Genomic DNA, 26681 nt, shown 5'->3' on the forward strand with positions numbered 1-26681 from the left:
TACTGTTACCTTTACCTAGAAAACAACACCCTCAAATGCGTTCCTTTCTATGGCTGAGTAATATTCCATTGTGTATATGTATATACGGAATCTAGAGAGATGGTACTAAAGAATTTATTTACAGGACAGCAGTGGAGAAATAGACATAAAGAATAGACTTATGAAAAAAAAAAAAAAAAGAATAGACTTATGGACATGGTGAGAGGGGAGGAGAGGGTGAGACGTATGCACAGAGTAACATGGACATTTACATTACCGTATGTAAAATAGACAGCCAATGGGAATCTGTTGTATGGCTTAGGAAACTCAAACAGGGGTTCTGTATCAATCTAGAGGGGTGGGAGATGGGAGGGGATATATGTATACCTATGGCTGATTCATGTTGAGGTTTGACAGAAAACAACAACATTTTGTAAAGCAATTATCCTTCAATTAAAAAAAAAAACTGTCTCCATGTGATCTAGCAAACTGTTTGCCTTCAAAAACTCAGCTTGAATGCCGCCTCTTACAAGGAAGCCTTCCTTTTCCATGCAAAGATTCAGTTGGCCAGAGGGTCTGTGCTAACACTCTGCCCATTTCTTAGGCAGAAGCAGACCACACTGCTTCTCCTTGAAGGTGGGGATTGGGCTTTGTTCATCTTCTTTAACCACTAAATATTTCAGTTATGTGTTTCCTTAAAACAAGGATAGTCTCCTACATAACCAGAGTAATTATCAAAATTGGGAAATTAACATTGATACAAACTATTATCTAATCTACTGACCTTACTTTAATTTTACCAGCTGTCCCAATCTAGGACCACATGTTTCATTTATTGTCACAACAACTAAACTGGTCCTTGAATCTGGAACTGTTCTGGAGTCTTTGTCTTCTAAGACTTTGGTATTTTTGAAGAGTTCATGACAGTTATTTCCCTGAACGGCCCTCAGCTTACGTTTGTCTGATGTATCATCACGATTCGACTCAGTTACTCATTTTTGGCAGAAGCTCCACAGAAACGATGTGCTGTCCCTCTTGGCGCATCACATCTTGGGGCATATGATGCCTATTTGCCATATTCCTGATGATGACGATGTAGTAATTGCTTGATTAAGGGGGAGTTGGCCAGGTTTTTCAATTGTAATGTTTTCCCCTTTGAAATTAATCAAAGATACTTTGAGACTATGCAAAATATCTTGTGTCTCATCTACTGCACTGCACACCCACAAAGGCAAGGTCTGCTCGCCTCATCGCTGGGTGTACAGAGGCAGAGTGCCAACCACAGAGTAGGTGGTCAACATATATTTGTCAAAGGACTGAATCTGACGGCCAATCACAGCTTAGCCTCGGCATCTGATATCTGCGGTGAGGACACACAGTTGATAAATATAACTCAAAGGCGAAGACCCGACATTTCAGCTAGTCTCACAGGCTTTGTCAATGGTCAGTGTTCAGTGATCATGAACATTTGAAAAATAGATTGGACACAGTGTATGGAAATCTCTCACCTACTCCTACCTTCACCCCTCCTGTTAGGAGATGTTGAAGGGCATGCCAGCTCCCCAACTTTGTACTGTAATCCCTGTGATGCCTTTGTAATCAATGGGTGGCAACTGGCTAGTTAGTCTCCTGATCACACAAGCGAGATTTTAAAATACCCTCGACCTTCTTTCACATTTATATGATGTTAGTATTGTCACACTTTCTCCTTCATTATGCACTGGAGATCATGGCAATATAATGTAGCAGGAGATCACGAAGGGAGTTTTAAAAGGGGGTGAGAGGGAAGGAAAACTAACATTGGTTGAGCATCTCCTCTATGTCCAGAGCTTCCCCCTCCCCTTGTTCTCACGTTTATTCTTCACCACAACTGGTGAGGTAGGGGGTAATTATCCTTTTTACAGGTGAGGAAACTGAGGCTAGATAAAGAGTAATGGCCTGCCCTAGTCATACGCCTAGAATGCAGCGGGGCTGAGCTGAGACTCTTTCTGGTTCCTCCCCTAAGCCCCAGTAAGTTGCCACTGCACCAAGCTGCCTCTCCCATCAAAGAAAAATGTCCTTCTCTTGGAAACATGCTGGCGATCACGATCCGGACACGCGAAGGACAGGAATCTCTTGGACGAGTCATTGTAGTTATTTTTTAAATGATTGTTATCACGACTCAGTGGCTGTTACCATGGTTTTGGGGAATTTGTCCGAGGAAGGAGGGCCTTTCCCTGGGCATCTTGCATGCCTGAGGAAGGAACTCTAGTTCTCAGCTCTTAATTACCTCTGGCTGCGCTGCAGCAGCAAGGGCTAGAGAGACCGTCCCTGGAAAAGTGTTGGGGGCGTTGAAATAACAAACGAGGAGTCGGCTGGGGGCGGGGAGGGGTGGCTCTCGCGCCCCCAGAGAGACCCCGAGGCAGGCGATGGGGGGAGGGAGAGGCGATCAGACAACACTGCAGGGAGACGCGGCCGAAAGCCAAACCGGGAGGAAAGAGAACAAAAGACGCAAGGAGAGGAAGTCAGGAAAAGTCGGGGATAAGGGAGGAGAAAGTTTGAGAAAAGGGGCGAGAAAGCAAGCAAGGACAGGCTAAGATTAGAGGAGACCGAGAAAGGGAACTGAGAGAACTCGGAGAATTCGAGAAGGAGGAGGAAATAGGAAGAAGACGGAGATAGAAGCGGAGGGAAAGGAGGGAAGAGGAGTGGGGAGGACGTCGGAGAGAACAGAGGGACCGGGCCGACCGGGAGGCGGGTGAGGGGTCCCGGGAGGACGCGCGCGCATCACCTGCGTGGCGCCCCCAGCGCGCCGCGGTGCGGCCCGGCTGCCAGCGCCCGGGCGCCGCGGCTCGCCCAGCCTCGGGGAGGATTAGCTCCCGCCTCCCATTCATGTAGCCTGCGTGTGTGCGTGTGTGAGTGTGTCTGTGTGTCCCTCGCTCGCCCTCTCTGTGTGTAAGAGAGCGAGGGTGGGGGACGGAGGCAGGCAGGCGAGCAGGCGGGGAGGGGAAGACGAGGAGGGAAGCTATTAAACACACACACACACTCACACACACACACGCGCGCGCGCGCGCACACCCCCGCCCCAACACCCCGCCGTCCGCCCCCCCAAAGCCTCGGGATTGCAGCTGTTTCATGTGGGCCAGCAGTGCTGGCAGGGACGCCGGCCGGGAGCGGCCGGGAGCGGCGGCCGGGCGTGCGCGCGCGGCTGGAGACTCGCTGGGGCTCCGCTCCCTACGGGAGCTATTGTTGGTCTCGCCGGAGCTGAGCGCGGAGCCGGGACCTGCTCCTTCCTGGGCGCCCGCTTGCTCGGGCACGCGGAGCCCCGCCGCCTAGAGCGAGAGGAGCTACCGGCGCGGCTCCTCGCCTCTCTGCCGCCCTGCTCCTCGCTTCCCCGGCGGCGGCAGCCTGCAGCCACGGTAAGGCGGCGCGATCCGCTCTACGGAAAAGCGCCTTTGGGGACACCGCGGCGGAGCCTCACCCGCTCTCTCTCTCTTCTCTCGGCGCTCGTTAGCCGGGGAAGGGTCGGGGCAGCTCGCGCGGATGCCCAGGGCTCCCGGAGACACTCGCTCGCTTCCCCGGCCCGCAGCGGGGGAGGCAGCGAGGACGGCTGGGGTTTCCGGGGAGGCGAGTGGGTCTGGAGCCCGGAGCCTCCGCCGCGCAGCCTCCCGGAACCTCGCCGCAGACTGGAGCCTGGGAGCCAAGGCTAGGGGAGAGCCTCGAGGTTGGGAGCGTGCCGGGGCTCGTCGGCCTTGCCCGGGTCCCCTTCCCCGCCCCGGCGCAGGGTCTGCAGCCCCTTTGCGGACCCGACCGCCACAGGGCCCGGCGGGCGCTGCAGGAGCCCGCGAGGCGGCGCCGGGCTCCCAGGCTGCAGCCTGCCCTGTCGGGCTAGCGGCGGCTGCGGCGGCCCCGGGCGCCCTGCGGTTGGAACGGAGAACCAGGAGACGCGACCCCAGCCCCGTGCCCTCTGCAGCCGACGCGGCGCCCCTCTCTCCTAGCCCGCTGCCCTGCCGCGGTCTTCATGTTCCCCTCGGAGTGAGTTGAGGTTGCAACCCCTGGGTGGACACTGGGAGCGCTCCTGTGTGTGTGTGTGTGTGTGTGTGAGAGAGAGAGAGAGAGAGAGAGATGGCACCCCAGCTTCGGGGAAATGTGCTCTGGGATGAAATGTGATCACCGAGCTCCTTAGTCATTTTCCTCGCGGTTTAAAAATGCAGTCTATATTAGGAGCACTCGGGAAGGGGAAGGTGGTCTCGAGGAGTGTGTGTGTGTGTGTGTGTGTGTGTGTTCAACTGGTGAGTCCTCCTTGGCGGGGCAGTAGGGTGGGTTTTGCTGGCCGCTGCCCGCCCTTCTCTGCCCTGCCTCCGCCTAGGCGAGGTTGGAAAGTACTGGAAATTCAACTGCGTGGTCTGTAACTTTGGAAACTGGCTCCCCTTTCAGGGCGAGACGTTAAGGCGGCTTGTATACATTGTGGTCCATGTGGACGAGGATTTGGGTTACGGAGTCTTCTTTAGAACGGCAGCAGTCCCCGCCTGGGTCCCTTACCCCCTCCAGCCACCAGCCCCGGCGAGTAGGTTTGTAGAGACGCAGCTATCTGTAAGCCACCCATGCGGCGAAAGCGGCGCCGGGGGGCAGCCGGGGTTTTGCCGAGTCCCGCTCGCACTCTTGGTATTTGACTAGCCCAGGAGAGCGCCCTACCGCTTGCGGAAGGCGGTGGCGAGGGTCGCTCGGTGTTTGAGCGCGGGGCTGAGACGGTGTCCATGTGCTGAGCGGTGCGGCCGCGCGCGCCGGGAGATCAGCCGAACGGCATCGCGGGCAATTACATAAACTGCCTCAGTGATTACCCGGAACCTTGATAGGAGCCCCAGCTTGGCGAAGGACAAGCCCGAAAGTTTGCTGGCTTGAGGAATGTAAGTACCGGGTGCTCCCACCCCAGGACCAGAGAGGAGAAAGACGCCCCGCATCACGGCGCCCCCCCCCCCCCCGCGATGGGCTTTGGGTGCCAATGCCACTGTCCCCTCAAAGAACCGCAGATCAGGGGCCGGGAAAGCATCTGGGATTGATGAGAGAGAGAAAGCCGGTCAGAACTCAGGGTCCTTTGAGTTCGCAGGGGACCAAGCTTCCACCTTGCGGGGTGAGGGAGGCCTTCCAGGGAATGCTGTATTTGGAAACCGGCGTTGTGTTCTAGGGGACCCCACAGGCCCTCTTCTTTGCTTCTCCGAGCGCCTCCTCCCCATCTTCCACACGCAGTGCCCTTCATGTGTTTAGAAACCTGCCCGCGATGCCTGGTCCACCCTCGGAGAGGCCAAGCATCCGGCAATGCAGGCCCACTCCGGCGCGGGCTTGGAGGGAGAGTGAGTCCGCCAGCACCAGGTACCTATTCCTGGCTTCCCGGGCCGGGCCGGCGCGGGTCCCATGGGTGCCGAGTGCGGCTTCCCCCCCGCCTGGCTTCTCTGCCTCGCGGACGGCAGTTTGCTTCTGTTGTGTTTCTTCGCCGCATCTCGCTGCTTCCCTTTGCCGCCTGCAGCACGTTGATGGGCTTTGATAGAGAAACCACAGTAGTGGGGTGGTTTTTGTTTTTTTTAAATCTTGTTTTTCGCCTGTAGAGGGATTAGGCAGCCAGACCTGGCAGTGCCCTGCAGATCGCTGAAGTCTGGGGCACAGCAGCTCTGAGCCACCTCCTCGCTCAGTCGTGGGGGCGGCGGCGTGCACGGATGGGGAATGTTTTGTTTTCCCCACATTCCAGCGTCCAGAAACCCCGCATTCCCTCCCCCGCGGCCCCCACCCCGCCGAAATCCCGGGTCTTGTCTGAGTGTGTTCCGCGCTGTAAAATAAATCCTCACTCTCGCAGACCTGTGGGGCTGTTCGGATTTCCTGCCGCTGCCATGATCCTTAACAATGCGATTGCAAAGCTCATGCTCGGCTGGGAAAAATCCCCAGGTGCCGGCCGGCCTCGCCTTGACCTTGCTGAAGGCGCCTTTAACCCGGCTGCCGGCGGGAATCGGGCCGGGCCCGCGGGGGGCTGGGGAGGGGCGGGGTGTGCCCGGGAGGTGCTAGCTTCACCCCCGGGGCAGGGTCGCCGCTGGGCCGCCGCAGGGAGGGGACCGGGCTCCGCAGCAACCTGTTTCCCTGCGCTCAAGGGCCACGCATTCCTGCCCCTCGCCTCGGCTATGGCTCCGAGTTATCCTCCTCCCCGCCCACCTCTGGCCACCTCCAGGGGTCCACGGTGGGAGGCGCGGATCGAGACCCGATCGCGCTCCCCGCCCCCCGGCGTCTGCCCGTGGTCCCCGGCCTGGGGCTCCTGGGCCAACAGAGCCGCAGTCCGCGGGAGCTGGGCCGCTGGGTGGGCGGGGCCGGGGTGGGAAACCCGAGCCGAGATCTCCGCGTTCCCGGCCAAGTTGCCGCCCCCGGCGCGGCAAGGAGTCCGCGCTGCGCATCTCTCCCCTCTCCCCTCTCCCCTCCCTGCCCTCCATCCTCACCACCCCCGGCGCGCTCCGGGCGCCCTGCCGCTCAGCTTCGCCGGGAGCTCTCTTCGCCAAAGTTACAAGAGATGTTTTCACAGGTGGTGGCGGTGGAAGCAAGTTTTGTGTGTGTGTGTGTGTGTGTGTGTGTGTGTGTGTATTCGTGCGCACGCGCTTGGGAGGGGAGGTGCGCTTGGGAGGGGAGGTACGCGGGAGGCCAGTCATCTCGCAAAAACCAGATTCCTTTCTTTGTGGGCGTTATAAGGGGACGTTGAGACGGAATCCGTTTTCCCTGGTGACGGAGAGAATGGGAAGTCCTTGGATCTGGTGGACCTGAACCAGTTGGAGCAGATTGCCCGGGGTGATCGTGTGTCTCCTCTCCACTGCGGTGCTTTGCGAATGTTTGATGGTTTAGCCGTCCCCATGCTCCTCAGGACTTAGGACATAGACGTTCACATAGTTTTAGGGAAGGTTTGATTCCTACCACGTGTCTTTCAGTGCGTGGGGGTTGGTGTGCGAATTCGCCAAGTCTGTGTTGGGGAAGTTGTCAGGGGTGGAAAGGTTTTCCAGAGAAACTCTTGGATTCATCTGTCAACCTCCTAGTATCAAGCCCTCTCTTGAGGGAGGTAGGGTGGGGGGTGGACTGCGGGCAGAAGGCCAATGAACCATCCTAACGGACCGTGGGGAGAAAAGGGTCAGCCTTGCTCAGTGCGGGGCGCCAGAGGGCAGAACCAGGGCTCAGCCCTAAAAAGAACGCCCAGAAGACAGTTCTGCAAGCGAATGGAATGACCTGGAATATGAGCTAGTGAGCTCTGTAGGAACACGTGTTGCCTTTGAAGGATGGGTGTTGTAGGAGTGGGTAGATCTGACTCTAGGTGGTAGGATCTCCTCCGTGGTTTTGTGGCGGTAAATCTAGAGGATGTGACTTTAACCCCTTAATTTCCTGGACAGGAGTCATGACTCTATGGCCTTAGGCAAGTTGCCTTTGAAGCTCCAGCCCACTTGCCTGTAAAATGGGAAGATGCTGTCTAGTTTCTAGCGTTGTAAGGATTACGGTCCATAGAGCCTCTGACATCCTGCAAGCCATTCACAGATGGTCATTCCCTCCCACCTCCTTCATCCCTTTAGCACGTGGTGCTTTGAGGTGGGGGATGGGCAGGGAAATCAACAACTCCAGAAGAACCAGCAATATTGCATCCACAGTCTATTTAAAACCAACTCAAATGCTTGAAACAAAAATATCTTCTCTTTTCTTCCAAAAGTCATTTCCAGTTTTGTTAGAATTTCTCCCTCATTGAGTCCTTTTTTTTTTTTTTTCTGACAGAATTACATCCTCATGCAGATTGGCTTGTTACATAACCTGGTATTTCCAGATGAAAAGTTCCGAATAATGGAGGGGAAAAAAAGGTGATTAAGAATTTAAGGTAGTGTTGGATGAGACAAGCAAGGGACTCAGTTTAAGACACTTGCTCACACTCTTTAAGTGTATTAGAGGTTGAAGGAAAATGAGGCTTACCAAGCACATAAGATAGATCCTCACTGGGGACTTAGCTGCCTGTCTGATTCTAACAGGTGGCTACTCTGCCTGGGCCCCAGCCTCTCCTGATGTTCCTGTCCCAGTACATGCTCCCACATCCGTAAATACAGGTTTGATTCCAAGAGCCTAGCAGGGTAAATCCACGTCAATTTCAGATCTAAAGAGCTGAATTGTACCTGCGTTCTGACATGGCCTATCAGCCTGGCTTATTGTAACTGAAAACTAAATCACTCCATCTTTGCTTTGCGGTGAAAGACTGCCATGGGGGCCACTTTGAAAGTCACACACGCCCCAGCTCCCAGGGAACCACGCATGCATGGATCCCTGAATTTATAGTTTTCCATAAGGAAGGCTGCTAATGAAACTGTAAATGTAGAGGCTTAGTCCTCTGTGGGTTATATATTTATTACTTTGTCACGATTTTTTTCTAACTTTTATTGTCTTTATTCTAATTACCAAAGTAATATATGTTCACTGTAGCAAAGTAAGACAATGCAGAGAAAAGCAAAAAGAAAATGTTTCCCCACGTTCAGGGTTGTACCTTGTGACTTTCTCTTTATGACTAGAAAAAAATGAGATCATAGTTACAATATTTTCAGTGCTTATTTTCCTTTCTTGATAAATCTTTCCATGTTCCGACTTTTTCCCCATGGCAACATTTTTAATGGGTACATAGAACCCCAACATTTTAATATGGCATAATTTAGTAGAACAGTACATAAATTTTGAATTGGTTTATTTTTAGTTTATTTTTATTTTAGTTTTTTTATTATTATCACAAAGCTGCAGTGATTATTCTTGTACACATTGGGCAATTTTAGCGTTTCCTTGAGATAAATCCCCAGAAAGCAGGATTGCAGGGTCAGAGGCATATGCCATGGTGAGACTTCTGTCACACATGAAAAGGAATAGGGTCCCTTGTGATTTCTACTTCATCTTTTTAAAGCAGAATATGGCTGCTTACTTTGCAATCCTTTGCAGGCATGAGGAACTAGGTAGGAGATGGAGGTAGGGGTGATAATCAGACCTCAAGCAGGGGATTTGCATAACTTTGAGCCTTTCTGCTCAACTGATAGGCAAATCATTTTTCCAAGAACATTTTCCTTCCCTGGCTGTCTTGGAATCATCACTCTCTGTAGCCCTTCAGCCAGCAATGGAGACAAAATATGTAGATACGTGTCTGTATTGTAGGTGAGGCTGGCTGCCTGGTGAATGGCAATGCCTCAGAGAATTGAGTGTGTCTTTGCATTTGGATTCCCCTCTCCCTTCACCCCATTGTTGCTTCAGACGCCTTAGAAAAGTTTGCAAAGGAAACCACCCCAAGGTAAGCTTATCCTCCCTTTCCCAGCCCCACTGTCCACTGCATGGCATTTATTAGGACAAGCAGCCTAAAAGTCTCACTTTGTGACCCCTGGGCACAATTAAAAACAAACAAACAACAAAACCACCTACTTGCTGTTCCTAAAGTGGTAGTTGGTCCCTGCTCTTGTCCCACCCTTGTCTGGGTCAGTTCAGTCCCCAGATGTGTTTGTCAGCCTTCCTTCGTCTTTCACGCATCAGATTTCTGTGACCCAGAAAAGATTTGTTCCCTGTGGTTGGATGACTCGTCCGCTGACAAAGTATTGTGTGGAGCCAGTGGGGGAAGTCCAGTCCTTCCATTTCCAAGGTGTCCCCAGGCTCCGCAGGAGACATCAGGAGTTCCTTTAGATCAGATGGAGAGGTCTGACGGCGTTGTCACCATAAAGGAAACCTGCTTTGCTGGTCGCAGACTCTGACTTCTGACAAGTGTTTAGATGCTGCCTTGATACTGACACACTCCACTTTCACTTGGGGGAGGTGAGGGAGTATTTTTGTCCTTTGCCACATCCCAAACATCAAATCAGGGCTTTTCTTTCATTTGTGAAACAAAAAAGAAACAGGACATCAATGTAGCAGGATCTCAAGAGCAAGTATGCTCTGCCCCCTCCTCCCTGTCCTCTGAGCCCTGCATTTGCTTTGCCAATGGATGGTAAATGTGGCCTGGACCTACAGTGAGGAAAGGGTGTAAGAGGCAACTAATTAATCATGACGAGGATCAAGAACCTTAGGTTTTAAGAATGTTTGTCTCACAAAAGACCCCATTTTCTCGCTGTGGAATGATTGTTGATTTCTAAAAGTCTGATCTTTGAACTCTTTGAAAGTCAAACCAGAGAGATGGAGTCCACCTCTATGGCTTTGGTGAAACACTTGCCAATTCCTGAAATTAGTTTCCCTCTCTAGAAAACTAGGTTGGGAGACGAGAGTAGATTTGATGTTTTATAAATTCGTGCTTCTCAAACTTTAACCCACGTTACCTGAGAATCTTGTTAAACACAGGTTCTAATTCAGTAGATCTAGAGTAGGTCTGAAGATCCTTAGGACCCAAGAATCTGCATTTCTGACCAACTGCCAGCGGGTACTTTGCTGCTGGTCCATGGCCTAGCTTGGAAACGCAAGATCTCTAGCTACTTCCTACTCTGACCTTATTACAGAAAGTAATAATAGTGACTGCTAGACGTCAGGAGGAGCTGTCTTGTAGTCTGGTGTTGTAAAGGATGTGTCTGTTCTTGCCTTTTGAGTTTTGAGAACTGGCATCTTCATTTTCTCAGACAGGCTGGGGAGGGACTTTGTCAACCCTCTCATCCCGTGCTTGTCCAGGAAGTGGACGAATGGGGCAGGAAGAAAACAAACAGTGCCTTCTATAAGTCAGGTAGCTGCTGTTATCACCATGTTCTCTATGGGGAAACAAGATCAATAAGGCGAGCCATCTGTCCAGGACACACACCAAGGCCCAGCATTTGATTGTACACCGCTCTGACCCCCAGACCTTATTTTTCTTAGAATGGCAACTTTGTAGCTTTCTAGAATGCCAGGTAATTAAAACTGAGTGCTTATTAGCAAAGTGTTTCCCTTTAGAGGTGCTTTTACTGGGCCTACTTTAAGAGTGGATCCAGACATTTCAAAATTTGCATCATTGTCAGGCAAGCAATTAAAGTGCTTAAGAGCTTAAAAGCAATTTGTTCAAGTTGGTTAAATATCCCCCCTCCCCAATCTTGTTTGTATTATTAATTTACTCATCAAACTGTGACATCAAACCATTGCAAAGGTAAATTTCAGTATCTTCCGATTGGTGGAACCTTTCAAACAAAAGGACTTGGCATTGATGAGATCCACGGTGGAAGGATCTGGTGCAGGGTGAGTCAGAGAAATCAGCCTTTTACTAAATAAACCCAGCCCTGCTTTGGCCTCTGGATGAGTATTGGTCGTTGAAACGTTTTATTAACGTGCAATTATTCTGAGAACCAGTCAGCAACGCAGCTCTTTGCAAACATTCATTAGCTGATCTTTACATCACCCCCAGATGGCAGATAAATAGCATTAACCCTGCATCTGAGAGAACAAATGGACACCCAGCAATGCGGGTAGAAGAGGCAGACTCTTGCCTTGCAGGAAGGATGGCAGAGGTAGGTGGCACTGGGGGACTCTAGGACTGTGTGACTCAATAAATACTGCGTGGTACACTAGGTACTCCAGAGCTGCGCTGTGCAGTGTGGCCACTAGTCACAATTTGAGTTCAATTTAATTAAAGTTAAATCAAACTAATAATTCATCTCCTCCCTTGCTCTAGCCGCATTTCAGGTGCTCAGGAGAGGAGAGTGGCTACCATTATCAAACTGCACAGATACAGATCATTTCCATCATCGCACAGAGTTCTCTTGGACAGTGTTGGTCTAGTAGCTTGGGATCATTTGACAAATGCAAAGGTCCTTACCCCCTGAAACTCTCATGCAAAATTTCCTAAAAGGATACCTGATGTTTGGTATTTTTATAATTTTATAACCCAAGCTGTGGCTGAGTACTTCTGGGTAGCGGGTAGGGACCCAGTTCAAGTCCCTGTTTATCCACATACTTGTTCAATGACTGCTGCTGCTGCTAAGTCGCTTCAGTCGTGTCCAACTCTGTGCGACCCCACAGACGGCAGCCCACCAGGCTCCTCCATCCCTGGGATTCTCCAGGCAAGAACATTGGAGTGGGTTGCCATTTCCTTCTCCAATGCATGAAAGTGAAAAGTGAAAGGGAAGTCGCTCAGTCATGTCTGACTCTTAGCGACCCCATGGACTGCAGCCTACCAGGCTCCTCCATCCATGGGATTTTCCAGGCAAGAGTACTGGAGTGGGGTGCCACGTTCAGTGACTAGAGGTAGGTTATTGAATGAGTATTTACACACTCTGTGCCTCTTTGCAGATCCATGCTACTATTTTTCACTTGCTAGCCAAGATTATTTGTCAGACAACATAGGATTCTGGAAAGGATGCTGGGAGAAAGGTACTCCCCTTTGCTGCTGGTGGAAATGCAAATTAACCTACCCTTTTAGAAAAGCAATTTGGCAATAACTGTCAGTAGTCCTAGAAACACTTATTCCCTTTATTCCAGTATTTCGTTTCTAGGAATCTAGCCAAAGGAAATAATCAGAGATGGGCAGAAAAGATGTAAGAATAAAAATGTTCATTGCAGTATTATTTATAATGTTGAAAAAAGAAGAATAGGAATTGGATCGGACAAGTAAAATATGGCAGAGCCAAGCAGCGGGATATTATACAAAGATTAAGTGTTGTTTCTGACATGTTTTTTGTGACATGGGAGAATGCCACCAAAAAATTTATGTTTAGAAAAATACCAAATGCCCTACTATTAAAACCCAAATGTATTTGTCAAAGCAGGCATTTGTTGAAACAGAGCTAAGCAGAAAGAGACAAGGTAGTAAAGGTTGTAACCTGTGAATTAATAGAATTTTTTGATGATTTTGAGAGAATTGTTTTAGCTTTTTCCTCTAAATTTTGTACTTTATTTTTCCTTTTGTTTTACTTTTCACAGTGCGTGGCTTCTCACTGCGGTGGCTGCTCTTGTAGAGCACGGGCTCTAGGTGTATGGGATTGGTAGGTGCAGCGCGTGGCTTCAGCTGCTCCTCGGCATGTGGGATCTTCCCGAACCAAAGATCGAACTCCTGTCCCCTACATTGGCAGCTGGACTCTTTAACTACCAGAAAGTGAAAGTGAAGTCTCTGAGTCGTGTCTGACTCTGTGGCTCCATGGACTGTAGCCCACCAGGCTCCTCTGTCCATGGGATTTTCCAGGCAAGAGTACTGGAGTGGGGTGCCATTCCCTTCTCCAGGGGATCTTCCCGACCCAGGGATCGAACCTGGTTCTCCTGCATTGTAGCCAGATGCTTTACTGTCTGAGCCACCAGGGAACTACTAGAACACTGGTGAAGTTTGGGTTTCTTTTTTACTTTTTTTTAACTGAACCAACCTGTAATGTTTGGCCACCGCGTGTCCCACTGTGCTCTCCCCAGTGCTGTGTGGTCAGGGACTCTCAGCTCTCCCTATATGCCCTCTCTAGCAGTTTGGCATTTCTGGCTTATCCTATGTAGTGTTTGTCTACCGCCAAGGCCAGGAAGTGCTTCCTAGCACCCAACCTGAATTGCTCCTTATGGCCCCTGAAGTCAGATTCTCTGTGTGTGAGCTCTGAGGTGGTTCCGACTAACCAGCGTGGAATATTGGGAAGAGCATCAGCTTTGGAGCCGGAAAGAACTGGGTCAGACCCTGACACCCACTACCTTGCCGTGTGACCTTGGGCAACCTTCTGAGCCTCACAGCTCTCATCTGTAAAGTCGGGAACACAGGCGCGCTCATCTCATATTGTGTGGCTGTGAGGATTAAGTGTTCATTCAGCAGATCACCTGTCACAGGTAAAGTGAGGAGACAGATGACTTCAGGGCTGGGCGCGTGGTGCCGTGGAGGACGTCAGCTCCGCTGTCTGCCAGGATCCTCTCTGGAGGTTGGCAGGGTCCCCACTTTCCTGACGGAGATGGGCGTCTGGTGGTTGCAAGACTCGTCCCCAACCACCAGCTGGGACTTGATGAGTTGTGGCCGATGCTGAGGTACAGGCTGGCCAGTTCTGTTGCTGCCTGGCCTGTTTTCTTTTGTTTTCTCAGTTTCCCTGGGATGCACTTCATCCTTATCCTGTGTAAACGCCTCAATGTTTCCCAGCCGCGCGCTCCGTCCCTCTCAAGGAATAAATAAAGCAGATTGTTCCATTATTGCAGGATGAATGATTATAACAACAACAAAAAAAGATGCTTAATTCAAAAGTAGCCCTGATAGAGTAACAGAGCTGGGAGTGCTCAGCCTGGAACCCCTTCCCCGGAGGCCCCCAGATCCCTGTGGCTCAGCTCACTTTTTTGGAATTTGTGAAACCGCCGCCCTTATCCTTCCTGTCTTGGTAGCTTGTAAGAGACCCCGAATTTGTGGACAGCCCCCCTGCCAGTTGTGACACCTCATTTCTGTGGGACTTTGACAAGTTACTTCATGTCTACACTTAGTTTCCTTATCCATAAGTTGGGGATAATGATGATTATTTGGTAGGATTGTTGAGGGGATTATTAGGAAAGAATGTGGCACTTTTGTGAGTCCTTGAAATGGCAACCCACTCCAGTATTCATGCCTGGAAAATCCCATGGACCGAGGGGCCTGAGGGGCTACAGTCCATGGGGTCGCAAACAGTTGGACATGACTGAGCGACTTCGCTTCGCTTGTCATTGTTGAATGAGCATCTTTTTTTTTGAGGGCCTTCTGAATCATGAGTTTTTTTTTTTTCCCTCCACTATGGATAGTTCTCCCATGTATTTCAGGTAAGTGTTTTTCAAAGCCATGTAAGACCATAGTCAGTTCCAGTGGATTTGGGGTTTGAATTCTGTTTGTCACCCAGTAGCTGTATGAATTCAAGTAACTTCTCTGAGCTTTCAACATCTTTTCACTTCTGAAATGGAAATAGAAGTCTACCCCAAACAGTTGGTGCGGGATTGGTAAGGCTGGTCCGGTGCCTGACGGGCTGCGTCTTCTGTGTGAACGGTGGCTCTTGCTACGCTGATTTTCCTTCCTGTTATCCCCTCGCCCACTTGGCTCTTGATCCTCTGAGTCTTCAGAGTTCAGTAGTGGACCTACGTGTGTGTGTGGGTGGAGGGTGGGGGGTGGGCATGGTTGGGCAGGGTGCTGGGAGGGTTCAAAGAAGCTTGTTTCTAGTTTTTGCAGGTCAAACTCTGAGAGGACCTACCTTATGAAAATTGAGGTGTCTGTAGAAGTGGAAAAGCCAGGGGGCTCAAGATGTAGACCACGGTCCTGTTTTCTGAGTCTAGCTCTGGCCCTTTGCCAGTCTGCCCAGCCAGGTCAGAGTCACGTTCCACCTGCTTCTGCCAGCTGCTGTCAGATGCTGGATTTTGAGTTCCAGCTCAGCGCCCTGCACAGTGGATCCCAGGCTTGACTGTGTCTCAGAATCAGCTGGGAACTCTTATCAATGCCCAGCTCCACCCCAGAGCGCTTGGAACGGCTCTAACTGGGACCCAGGCCACAGAGCTCTGCAGAGCTCCCCAGCTGATGTGAAAGTGTAAGCCAGACTGAGAAATGGCGCAGGGTTATAGAGCCTCATGACATATTTGTTCTCTCTCTTCTTCAAAGAAGCGGTGAGGAATTTGTGTATGAGGTGGGTGACCTAATTTATTTGAGCCGTGGGACTACAGATATAGCAATCAAGGCTTCTTTCCCACCCCTTCCCTGGGCCTTCTGGGTGGACTGGGGCATCTGGGTCAGAAAAGTAGCCCTCTCTCTCAGCCTGTCTTCTCGTTCCAACACAGTTGTGTTCTGAGTGCTGGGAAGGGCCTAGCCCTCGCTGGGGGATGTGGTGATATTGCTTTGACCTGGTTTTGCTGCTTTTATGTTCATTTCTGGGCAGAGCCCTATTAACTATTCATGCACGGCCCTCCACCCGGCCAGCGGGGCCTCGGGATTCCCTGGGTAGAGGAGGGAATGTCTGAGCTGTTTCTGCTTCCTAGAGAAGGCTGAGCTGGGAGTAGCTCTCCAGGGCTGGTGCCAGGGAATTGACATGACCCGAGGGCCTGGAGACCTTTCACATCTGGAAGGTTTGGGTGATTTTTTACATCTTTCAAATAATGACTGTTTTCTTGAGAAACCATCTTACTTGAGATCATCTCAAACCCACCCCATGCTGGGAAAACATGTTGTGTTCTGGAGAGGGCCTTTGAAACTTAACGTGCCCAGGCACCGCCTGGGGCTTGTCCAAGCATGGGCTCTGACTGAGTTGGCGGGAGCGTGGGACTGAGACTCTGTGTTTCTAGTAAGCTCCCAGGAGCTGCTGATGCTGTTGGTTCAAGGTCCACAGGTTCTAAAACCTTGATCTTCCTTCCTGCTCCTGCTGTCCCCTCCGCCTCATCTCCCCAAGCTCAGGACTGCCACACGTGGAGGGCCAGGGCCTGTGCAGTCTTGTCAGATTCACACATCTCCTTGTTGGTGTCGTGGTGGCCTCGGTGGTGGCAGCCACAGTGGAACAGTAGGCATAGTTGAGAGTGGTCATTTTCATGTCATAGAAAGATTGCAGTTTGAAGTATTACCGTGTCCTCTTCGGGCTTTTATTTTCAGGTCCTCAAACTAATTAAACCTCACGACACATTGTGGAATAGGCAGCGATTTTTATTGCTAGGATAAATATTACTTTGAAAATTTTGTAACATTTAACATGTTTTTATTTAATGTGATTTTTTTCTTATTATGCCAGTACTACACATAAGCAATAGAAACACATAAAAACTTAACCCAGAGAATGAATGAAAATGACCCGTAATCCTGCCACATAGTTCCTCCCAGCATTTTGGTTTTCTGTCCAGTATTGAGTCTACACATAACACTACTCCCCCTCCCCCAGCAGCTATAGCAGATTGTTCTCATAGTTTTGTAACCTTAATACATCACATTTCCCCATGCCATTAAATTTTCTCTCCAAAATGACTTTAAAATAGCTACATCATAAGTCCATCATAAGAATATGTCATTATTTGTTTAACCAGTTTCCTTTTGTTGTTTTTGATTTTTTTTTTTAACCTCTGTCAATAATGCTGAGATCAACATTTTAATGTGCTTGTCTCTTTATTTCCTTCAGCCCAATTTCTTTCCTTCAAATTGCTGGGTCAAAGGTTATGCAGATTTTTTTAAGGCTTTTAATATGTGATGCTAAAGGGTCCCAGGGAAGGACTGAGCCCAGTTTAAGTTCCCTCTGGTTTTGCTAGGAGTTAGGTCAGGAAGTTGTCATCGTCTGCGTTTTATGCGGGGAGCTGTCCCTCACCGGCGGTGTCAGGGTATCACCCAGAACAGACGTGCCCTGCTGGCATCCCAGCTCCTGGCCAGTGTGCGTGGGATGGTATCCATGCTGGATGAGATGGTCACAGGGCTGCTAGGGTGACCAGGACTACACTTTGCTTCCTGGATCTGTGAAGGTATTTGCATTTTTGAGGGAAGAAGGAAAGGGAGAAGAAAGGACTAACACAGTATCTCCCAAATTTTAGACTCATAATCAAAATATATCCAGAGCCTGACCATCCCCACCACCATCTTCTGATACTGTTAGCTTGCCTCCCTGGTTTCCTGCTTCGATCCTTGCCCCCCCCAGCATTTCAACACAGCAGCCAGAGTGATCCTGGTTAAGACGTGATCACGTTAAAATGTGAATCCGAACACATCACCCTTCTGTTCAGAACTCTGCAGCGGCTCCTCATTCGCCTTGGAGTAAGTCACAGCCTTTACACGACGTGCAAATAGCTCCTCCATGGCCAAGGCTCCCCGTGTCTCTGAGCCCACCTCTTGCTTTGTTGGAACATGTCAGGCCCACTCCTGCCTCAGGACTGTGCCTTCCGCCTCGAGTCTTCTTCTCCTGGACATCTGCATGGCTAGGTGCTCACCTCCAGGTCTTTTCCTTCTCCATCACCTTTGCCTTCTCATCAAGATGCCCCCTAACAATCCTCTTGTGTTGGTGACCACCCCCTTCCCTGCTCCTAGTTTTTCAGACCTCTCCTACCCTGCTGTATGTTTTCTTTCCATGGTTTTAAATACTATGTATTATGATTTTAACAAGAGCACTCTGACTGCTGTGTTAAGAATAACCTGAGGGGTTGGGGGGCAGTTCAAGGGCAGAGCATACTATGTAATTTACTTCTTCCTTAAGCACGTGGGCTGCGGACACAAATAAAGACTGCCCAATTGCGGGCAAGGCAAGGCTAATTATTCAGAGCCTGTAACAAGGGAGTCAGCCACCATCACTCACCTTGGGTTTGACTCAAAGGCACATAGGGCAGTAGGGAAGGTTAACAGTGGGAAAAAGGGGAAGCCCTGGAGGGCTGCTTTGGTTGAAGGCTGTTGTCTTGAGGAAGCTGGGGGTGGGCCATCCTTTGTGATTGGTTTAGGAAACCTATTTGCCTCTCTCTCATTGGCCCTCTCCTAGGGAACCTTAGTGGCTCACTCAGTAAAGAATTTGCCTGCAATGCAGGAGACCTGGGTTCGGTTCCTGAGGTCGGTAAGATGCCCTGGAGAAGGAAATGGCACCCCACTCCAGTGTTCTTGCCTGGAAAATCCCATGGACGGGGGAGCCTGGAGGGCTACCGTCCGTGGGGTTGCAGAGAGTCGCTCTCACATGCTGTCACTGGTCCTCAGGTGGCAGCAGGGAGCGAAACTTAGGAAAGCTGGCAGGTGACCGACCCAGTCTGGACTGTACGGGGCTGGCTGCTGCAGACCTTGGGGATGAGGGTTCTGTTTCCATCTATCCTGGCTGTTTTGCGTCTGTTTGGCCTCTCGTGACTGTGGTGAATCTCCACGAGGCAGCTATCTTCGTCTTTTGTCCTCTGAGGTAACTCCCGTGGCTGGGGAGTGTCTGCCGATGAGAGCCGCTCAATCTTTGCTGAATTGTGTGTTGCATTTGGCCCGTATAACCTCACTGATTCCTCGCAACAAGCTGAGGCCTTACTTTTCCCATTTTCCAGAGAGGTTAGACTTCTTCCCCAAGGTCACCCCCCATCGGTGAGTCAGGGAGCCAGGGTTCCTATCCAGATCTTCCTGACCGTAAAGCAGACGTCGCTTCCAGGAGCTGTTCGTGGTTCGTCTGCAGAAAGTGGAGGGCTGGGGAGCGCATCCACTCTGCCTTGTGGTAGGAGCAAGATACACACAGCTTCAGAGGTCTCTGAATTTTCAGAGAAGATGTGCAGCCTCTCCTGACATCTGCCTGCCCTGATGACCGGCGCCTGGTACCAAAAATTAATTAAGTTTCCTAGAAGGAGAATTTCCCCTTATTACCTACCCCTCCAAAGGTGGAAATAGGTTGGAAATTCATTCTACACCAGAGTTTGGGTGGTTGTCTCAGGAACCAAACAGATTTCTAAGGCCCCCACATTCGAGCCAGGGAGTGTGTGTGTGTGTGTGTGTGTGTGTGTGTGTGAGTGTGTGAGTGTGAGTGTGAAGGCAAGGAGTGGGGAGTGCCTATCATTTACAGCACATGCTTGGAACTTTTCAAGTTAAAGTGTTGCCATGGTAACTCTCATGGTTGTCATCTCTTGGTTTGATGTTGCCACTCATCTCTGTTTCCTGTCCCCTCTGTAATCATGGAATCCAGGTCACTTGTTCACAAGTGGACCTCAGAGACAGATGCCAGAAAGAGGATGTGATGTGGGGAAGGTCAGCAGGTGTCACTGCTCCCACCAGAGGGGGAGTCAGGTCCAGCTAAGGGAGTTAGGCTGTTTGATCCCTACTGTGTGCTGAGCCCCCTACTGTGAGCTGGACATCACAACTCTGCCAGGCTGACTTATGGCGCTCGGTCACCAACTCTGTGAGCAGTGGAGCCAGGGTTGGAACCTGGATCTTTCTGGCTCCACGCCTGTCTTCTCTTTCATCGTTGCATCAGTCAGGAAAAGCTGACCAGGTCTCTGGGGCTGGTCACATAGGAGCTAACCAGCAGTCTTTCCCCAGGGGCTCCAGAAGCCAAGGCTGGGTGGGAAGCTGCTTCAGTTCCGCATGAGGGAGAGCGTCCTGCCAAGTACTGCACAGGCCAGGGATGGGGTAAGCTCCCCATAAGTGGGAAGAATGCAAGCAGGGGCTGTCTGGGTTTGCAGGGCGTGGGAAGGTGGACTCATTGTCCTCTTTAAAGATTGAGTTACAGAATGACTGGCTCCCTTTGGTGAGGCTGCTCATCTGGATCTTCGGCATGGTTATGGAGCATCCTGATTAATCAGTCCATTAAAGCTTGCTGAGTGAGCTGTGACCTGCAGTAGGGGTCATTCAGGACAGAAGGGCAAGGGAGTCCACTAAGACCTCAGAGTTCTCAGGATACAGGAAAGGTATTATCAGACATCACTAGTTGGAGAGCCAGGCCAACCTTGTTTAAATCCTAGCTAAGCCATCACTAGTCCACGTGGTCTCCACACTGGCACCAGTGACTAGATGACTCTGATAGAGAGGGCTGTCCCTCACTGAGGTCCACTTTGCTAGTTTGTGTGACCTTTGGCAGATTCAGTAACCTCTTAATCCTGTCCTCTTTAATATGGAGTAACAAGTCCTGCTTTGGGGAGGAAATGGAATAACAGTAATCAGGCATCCAGCACAGCCTAGCACCAAGGAGACACATCTGGGAAAGAACTCTCATATCCAGGTTGCCTGGAGGAGGCAAAACAAGACTGCAACAGAAAGAAGTGTTCAGGATCAGGTGTGAAGGATGAGGGGCTTCCCAGGTGGCGTTGGCACAGGAGATGCACGTGCAGGAGACTTAAGAGATGTGGGTTTGATCCCTGGGTGGGGAAGATCCCCTGGAGGAGGGCATGGCAACCCACTCCAGTATTCTTGCCTGGGGAATCCCATGGACAGAGGAGCCTGGTGGGCTACAGTCCACGGGGTCACAAAGAGTAGAACATGAGTGTGAGACTAAGCATGCATGTGAAGAATGAGAACATGTTTTTTAAGAGGACAAGAAATATTGCGATTAGATTCCTCCTCCTTCCTCTGCCCTCCCGGGCTTTCCCTGTTGCTGATCACTCCCCTCTTCTCTGCTCTAAAGTCGGCCAAAGAAACTGTCTGAAATCCTCTGCTCCTGGAAGCAGTATCTTTGATTCTGGCCTCCCATTTAACCCTCCCTCCACCTCTTCCCCATGCCTAATGCCCCTGGGGCAGGCATAGATTTCTCCCCCCATACCTGGAGCAGGCCAAGAACAGGCCCTTTTCCCTGACTTGTTAAGTATGAATTGGAAATTTGTTTCCATGTAGCTCCCTTGCCAAAAAAACAAATGCCCTGAGTAAGCATTCAGATCTGGCTTAGAGGCAACAGAAGCTGCAAATGCAGCTGAATATTTCATGAAGACCTTCTCATACCACATGCTCTGCTCTTATGGAGGGGGTGGGGTGGGGGAGAGAGCCTGGAGTTTTGGGGGGAAGTCCCCTAACTTCCGGCATCTCAGTCTCCTCACCTGTGAAATGTAGTCTTTCAACTAACTGGGGACTTGTGAGGGCGATCGGAGGCAATATAGATGAAGTGTCTGGCAGGGTGCCTGGCCCATTGTAGGTGTTTAGTAAACATTCTTTCTCCCATTGGATTCTTCCTGTTCTCTTCCCAGAATATGTGCTTTTGTGAATAGCATCATCCTGAATGACACGGGCCCGCATTACGGGACCCCTAGAGGGCTTAGGCTCAGGGCAGCCTACCAGCCAGCTCCTTTGAACCCGAGCTTTGAGATAAGGCCTGGCATCCTCGGAGAGCTCTCAGAAGGCAGGCTGTCAAGAATTCTCACTGCTCCAATAACTGAGCCTACTGTCAATTCCAAACTAAGCCACCCTGTTGGAAGGCTGGTTTGGAATAAAGGTGGCAAGCAAATGCCTTCCTGGTCTTTATTCAAAGATGAGTAATTAGAAGAGCAAAAGAGAAGCCTGATGAGGTTTTCCGCCCCAGGCCCAGGCCCCAGCCTCAGGCCAGACCCCAGCCCCTCCTGTTCCACCCAGGGAGGCAAGCTTGCTGTAATGAAAACAAGAGGAGTGTGGTGTTTTGTAACTATTTTTATACCTACATCAGACTTGATGTTAGTGCCTCTGAATTATTTAACATTTTTCTTTCTCAGCTGGCCTCTCGAGCAAGTTTCTCTCTCAGGGCGGAGGGAGTTGTTATTCAGGAAACAATGGCGGTGGACAAACACCAACTCTAAAGGCTTCTGCTTTCCTAGGGTGGCATGACATTATTAAGCAGGGGGGCTCAGAAAATGTAGGTGGCAGGTATTCTTGTCTGCATTTTATAGACAGACATTGGAAGCTCAGAAAGGTTACGCCACTGACCTGAGAGCACAGGGCAGGAAGCGAGGGAGTCAAGATTTCAAACTCAGGTCTTTCTGGCCTCTGAGTTGGGCGCTTCTATTGAGATGGGCCCTTTCCTCAGCTGACCTTTACCCTATGTGTCTGTGTGTGTGTGTGTGTGTAGACTAATATCACCTGTTAGCTTCCAGGGCATCTCATCAAGTCACCCCGGAACAGTGTGCAGGTGGCTGGAGGCGGGAAGAAGGACCTCAGAGGCTCAGAAATGAGAAGCCAGGGGTGAGGGAACCCCTTGGTACAGCTGTATATTAATGGGGAAACTCGCTGCTTTTAACAGGAGGTCCCTTCAGTACACTTTGCAGGCCCCCACGGTATGGGTATGTTAACTTGCTTCTGTGGGCATCACCTGTGGGGTAGGAACCCCTCCCTCCCTCGTGGCATCCTCTTTAAAGCCATGTCTGTACCTTGGGCCTCTTAGAAGGGGGTGATGACTGGCAGCTCTAAACCACCCCAGACAGCAGGAGGGAGTGAACTAGACTCTTACTACCTGCCTCTCATAATTAAAGTCCATCAGAGACTTTTTTAATGGGTATTTTGAAATAGACATCCAGGCTTGAAAGGAACGCTACTGTGAGGGGAGATCAGGTCTCCCTGCAGAAGTGCTGTCCCCCGATACCTGTTTTACTTCAGAGCCAGGGAAGATTATGCTCTTTCCGTATTCTGTTCCTTTAGCACATATTTAATTATTGGTAACCTGGAGATGGCTCTCTTTTTTTAAACTCTTCACTCTACCTTGGTGAAAACCCTGGTGGAGTTACCAATGAACTCTCTGCAGGGGACAGGCCTGTGAAAATCAGCCAGGGACACTTACTCCAAAAGTGCCCATCGTTATGATTTCAGTAAAATGCACCAGGCTAAAGCAGTTGTTAGTAATGTTAATAGCAGTTGTATTTTGACAGGAAGGCACTTTATGAGGATATCAAGTGACATCACATTCCGTTAAATAAAGTACTGCTTGACACAGGCAAATTCTTTGATATTAAATTCCAGAGAGCTGTATGAAGTACTTGGTCTCCTTCGTAGATATACGTATGAGAGTGGCTGTACCTTTTTTTTTTTTTTTCCTGGATGACTCTATTTATGAAAACTTGAAGACTTGGAAATGGAATGATGTTCTAAGAAGGCTTCCTATGTGAAATAATTTGATTTAAATTTTAGGAGCCTTTAAAAAATGACCAGTGTGTTTTCAGATGTCTCTGCGTGTGATTTTTCAAAGGGGAGAGGAGGGAGAAAGAGTCCCACTTTAAAAATTCCTTGCGTGTACCAGAAGCTTCTGTGCAGGGATTATCTCCCCTGACGCACACACAGGCACCCTGAAAGCAGATATTATCAGCCTGTCGCTGATGGCAGACTGAGACTCTGGATGGTTAAGTAACACCCCTAAGGCTACCCTGCTGATGGACTTAGGGTTGAATTTGACTTTATCTGTCTCCCAAGTGGGTGCTATTACCTCTGCCCCATACTGGCTCCCAGAACTGGATTTCAAGCATTTTTTTTTCCCATGAAGGAGAGGAACCCCACAAAAACACTGGTGTCCACATACATCTGGGAAATGCCAAATTAGACAGGTTAAACATGTCTGTGCACTGCAGGAATTCTCAGAGCCTTGACGAGACCCATGTGCATCTCCGTGAGAGGGAAATAGCACGTAAGTGTTCTTGCACTCCCAACATAAGAGTTTTCAAAAATGTTTGCAGAACCTCTTCTGAGAGCCAGGTTCCTTCAGAAGCTCCTTGAAGAGTCCTGACCCCATGGATTCCAGAAGACACAGGGTTCTGAGAAGTGATCAAGGCAGATTGCTCAGCAAGCACTCTGACCACCGTTCTTCTCCGGGAGGCTGCAAGCCTGCCTCCTCTTTCCATCAGTCGCTCAGATAAACGAAGCTGGTATTCTGTTCCAACCCCTTCCAACCTGTTTTATCAGAAACATCGAAGATTTGAATGCGGAGAGTCAGGATTTAGCATTTTTTTTTATATGTTAAGTCATCAGGAGGGAGAAAACCTTTACCTCATATTGTGAGAAGGATTTGCATTGCTGAAAGAGCTTAAAGACAAAGGTAAGCTTTAAAAATATATGCAGAACAAAGAGAACACAGTGGGTTAGAAGCAAAATATTTAAATCTGCCTTATTCCATTAAGGAGCTTAAAAAAAAAAAGTGGCTCCCCTCCCTCTATTCCTCTCATTTTTTTCTCATTCACAGACACACACACACACACTCACACATACACACAGTCACACGGGAATTCTCACACCCAAACCCCCCACACCTTGGATCTGGAAGGGAATCGAGGATAGTCTGGCTCACCTGTGTAGCTGGAGAAACCGAAGACCTGAAGGATGGCTCTTTCCTCCACTCACAAAACCAATCAGTTGCTGGGACTTCCCACCAAGGGAAGGACACATGGTATCTAACCTCTTCTGAACCCCTGCTATGATGCAGAGGCTAATCTCTACCTCCTTACAACCCACCCAGGAGGAGGGCCTTAGCTTCACTTCTAGGGGAGGAAATAAGGCTGGGACAGGACCCACAACACACCATCTATGGACTATACAGTCCATGGAGTTCTCTAGGCCAGAATAGATCCCCAGGGGATCTTCCCAACCCAGAGGTCCAACCCAGGTCTTCCACGTTGCAGGCGGATTCTTTACCAACTGAGCAACAGGGGAAGCCCAACTGGTCCTGCAGAGGGATTTAAGTCCATATTGCAGTATCAAGTCCAAATTTCAAGTTTCTTGACTGCCAAACTGATTTCACTGATTTCACAACCTTACTATCTACCTGCCCCTGACTCACAGGAAAGAACTGGGGGTTGGTTGACCCCGTTGCCTTCTAGGGAGACAGGAGGGATCACGTCCATCCCCAGGCTGTGGTCATCACTGTGGATGCCGGACGCAGAGGGAGGGAGGAGGACACGGCCCCATGGGCGTGGGCTGCGCGGCAGCCTTGTTCCCAACCGCTCAGGTGGTTCATAAGCAGCGGGGTGAGTCACGGAGCAGACAAAAGCCACTGACTCAGCCCAGGAAGGGAGGTGCCCCTGGGTCCTTGATTCAGCCTTGCCATGGCTCGCCATGGTTGGTTTTGAATTCTGGAAAAAGCCAGGTAGGTTTTTATCTTCTTGACTGCTTTGGATGTGAGTTTGTTGCTAAGACAGGGGGATGGCTCAGCTGCCTTCCCTCCATCCTACGCTTCAAACGTTTATAAGCCAAGCCTGTTATAGATATGGCCTGGAATATGCACAATCCCAACAAGGAGGGCTGCTGCAGAGGTGGTACCTGGCTGGGGGGACCCACGTTCAAGTGATGCCACCACTGCTGGACATCGGGTTGGACCCCTGTTTGGGACTTTTGGAGTTTAGGGGCTCATTCACAAAGTCTGTAAATTAGTGTTTGTCAAGCATGTCCAATTGGCCAAGCACTGTGGTTGGCCAAATCAGGGAAAAACTGCTAACCTTCAAGACATGTGCATGAGAAGGAGTGATTGAAGAAGGGTGTAAATGTTCAGGGGGCATCCAAGAGGGTCACCCACTTCTGCATAGAGGCCTTCAGGGACGGTGTCACAGAGGAGGTGGAGCTTGAACTGTGTTGAAGGGCATCAAGAGTCAGCCAGGGTGACTGCAGAGGATGTTTCATGTGCAAGAACAACATACCAAGTACCAACAGGATATTGGGAGATCAAGGTATTTCAAATAGACTCAAGCAAAAGACGTCGTACTGGGTGATGTGGTAAGAGGGAGAATAGATTGGAGGGGTTCCTAAAAGCCAGCAGGGACCTTCAAAGCCAACCTTCAGAGCCAGCTCATAAGCAACACAGTTGGCTGTGACTCATCAGCCAGGAGTGGCATCTTGCAACTGGTAATATCAGTATTCCTGTTGTTGCTCATGTCCGCCATACTGCAGTCCCAGTAAGAATCAGTTGCACTTTACCACCATTGAGAAGATTTCCCCAAAAGAGAAATTCTAGACCGGTGCTTTTCAGTAGAAGTTCCCCAGGGATGGAACTGTTCTGTATTTGTGTTCCCCAATATGGTAGCTGTTTGTCACATGTTGCTATTGGGTCCTTGAAATGTGGCTAGAAATCTGTACATTTTTTTTTTTTTTGTACTTGATTACATTTGTAGTACTTATTTATAATGCAGAATTATTTGTTGAATGTATTGTTGTTGTTCTTGTTTAGTTGCTAAGTCGTATCTGACTCTGTGATCCCATGGACTGTCCTCTTCCAGGCTCATCTGTCTTTGGGGTTTCCCAGGCAAGAGTACTGGAGTGGGCTGCCATTTCCTTCTCCAGGGGATCTTCCCGACCCAGGGATGGAACCTGCACCTCCTGCATTGGCAGGCAGATCCTTTACCACTGAGCCACCTGAGATGCCCCACGTTATATGTATATTCTCTTTCTCTTGGGCTGGGCTGTTCAGGTGGGAGGAAGCCCACTTGTAATGCAATGCTATATATCACATATGCCACACACACACTCACAC

At 50.0% G+C, this 26681-nt stretch overlaps 1 protein-coding gene across 9 annotated transcripts in view; it reads left to right on the plus strand.

The window, feature by feature from the left end:
- Positions 1–2917: 2917 nt before the first annotated feature.
- TENM4 (teneurin transmembrane protein 4) overlaps positions 2918–26681 on the plus strand; it is an 816614-nt gene continuing 792850 nt past the window's right edge. For 5 of the 9 annotated variants that reach the window (XM_043452823.1, XM_043452819.1, XM_043452829.1 and 2 more), the window contains exon 1: positions 2919–3374. The gene's annotated coding sequence lies outside the window, so the exon portion shown is untranslated. Of the gene's footprint in view, positions 3375–3416; positions 3991–4085; positions 4863–26681 lie in introns of those variants that run through there. The other 4 variants (XM_043452821.1, XM_043452826.1, XM_043452828.1 and 1 more) reach the window with 3 other exon arrangements.

This window comes from Cervus canadensis, chromosome 29 (genome assembly GCF_019320065.1).
Source record: "Cervus canadensis isolate Bull #8, Minnesota chromosome 29, ASM1932006v1, whole genome shotgun sequence".
Taxonomy (NCBI): domain Eukaryota; kingdom Metazoa; phylum Chordata; class Mammalia; order Artiodactyla; family Cervidae; genus Cervus; species Cervus canadensis.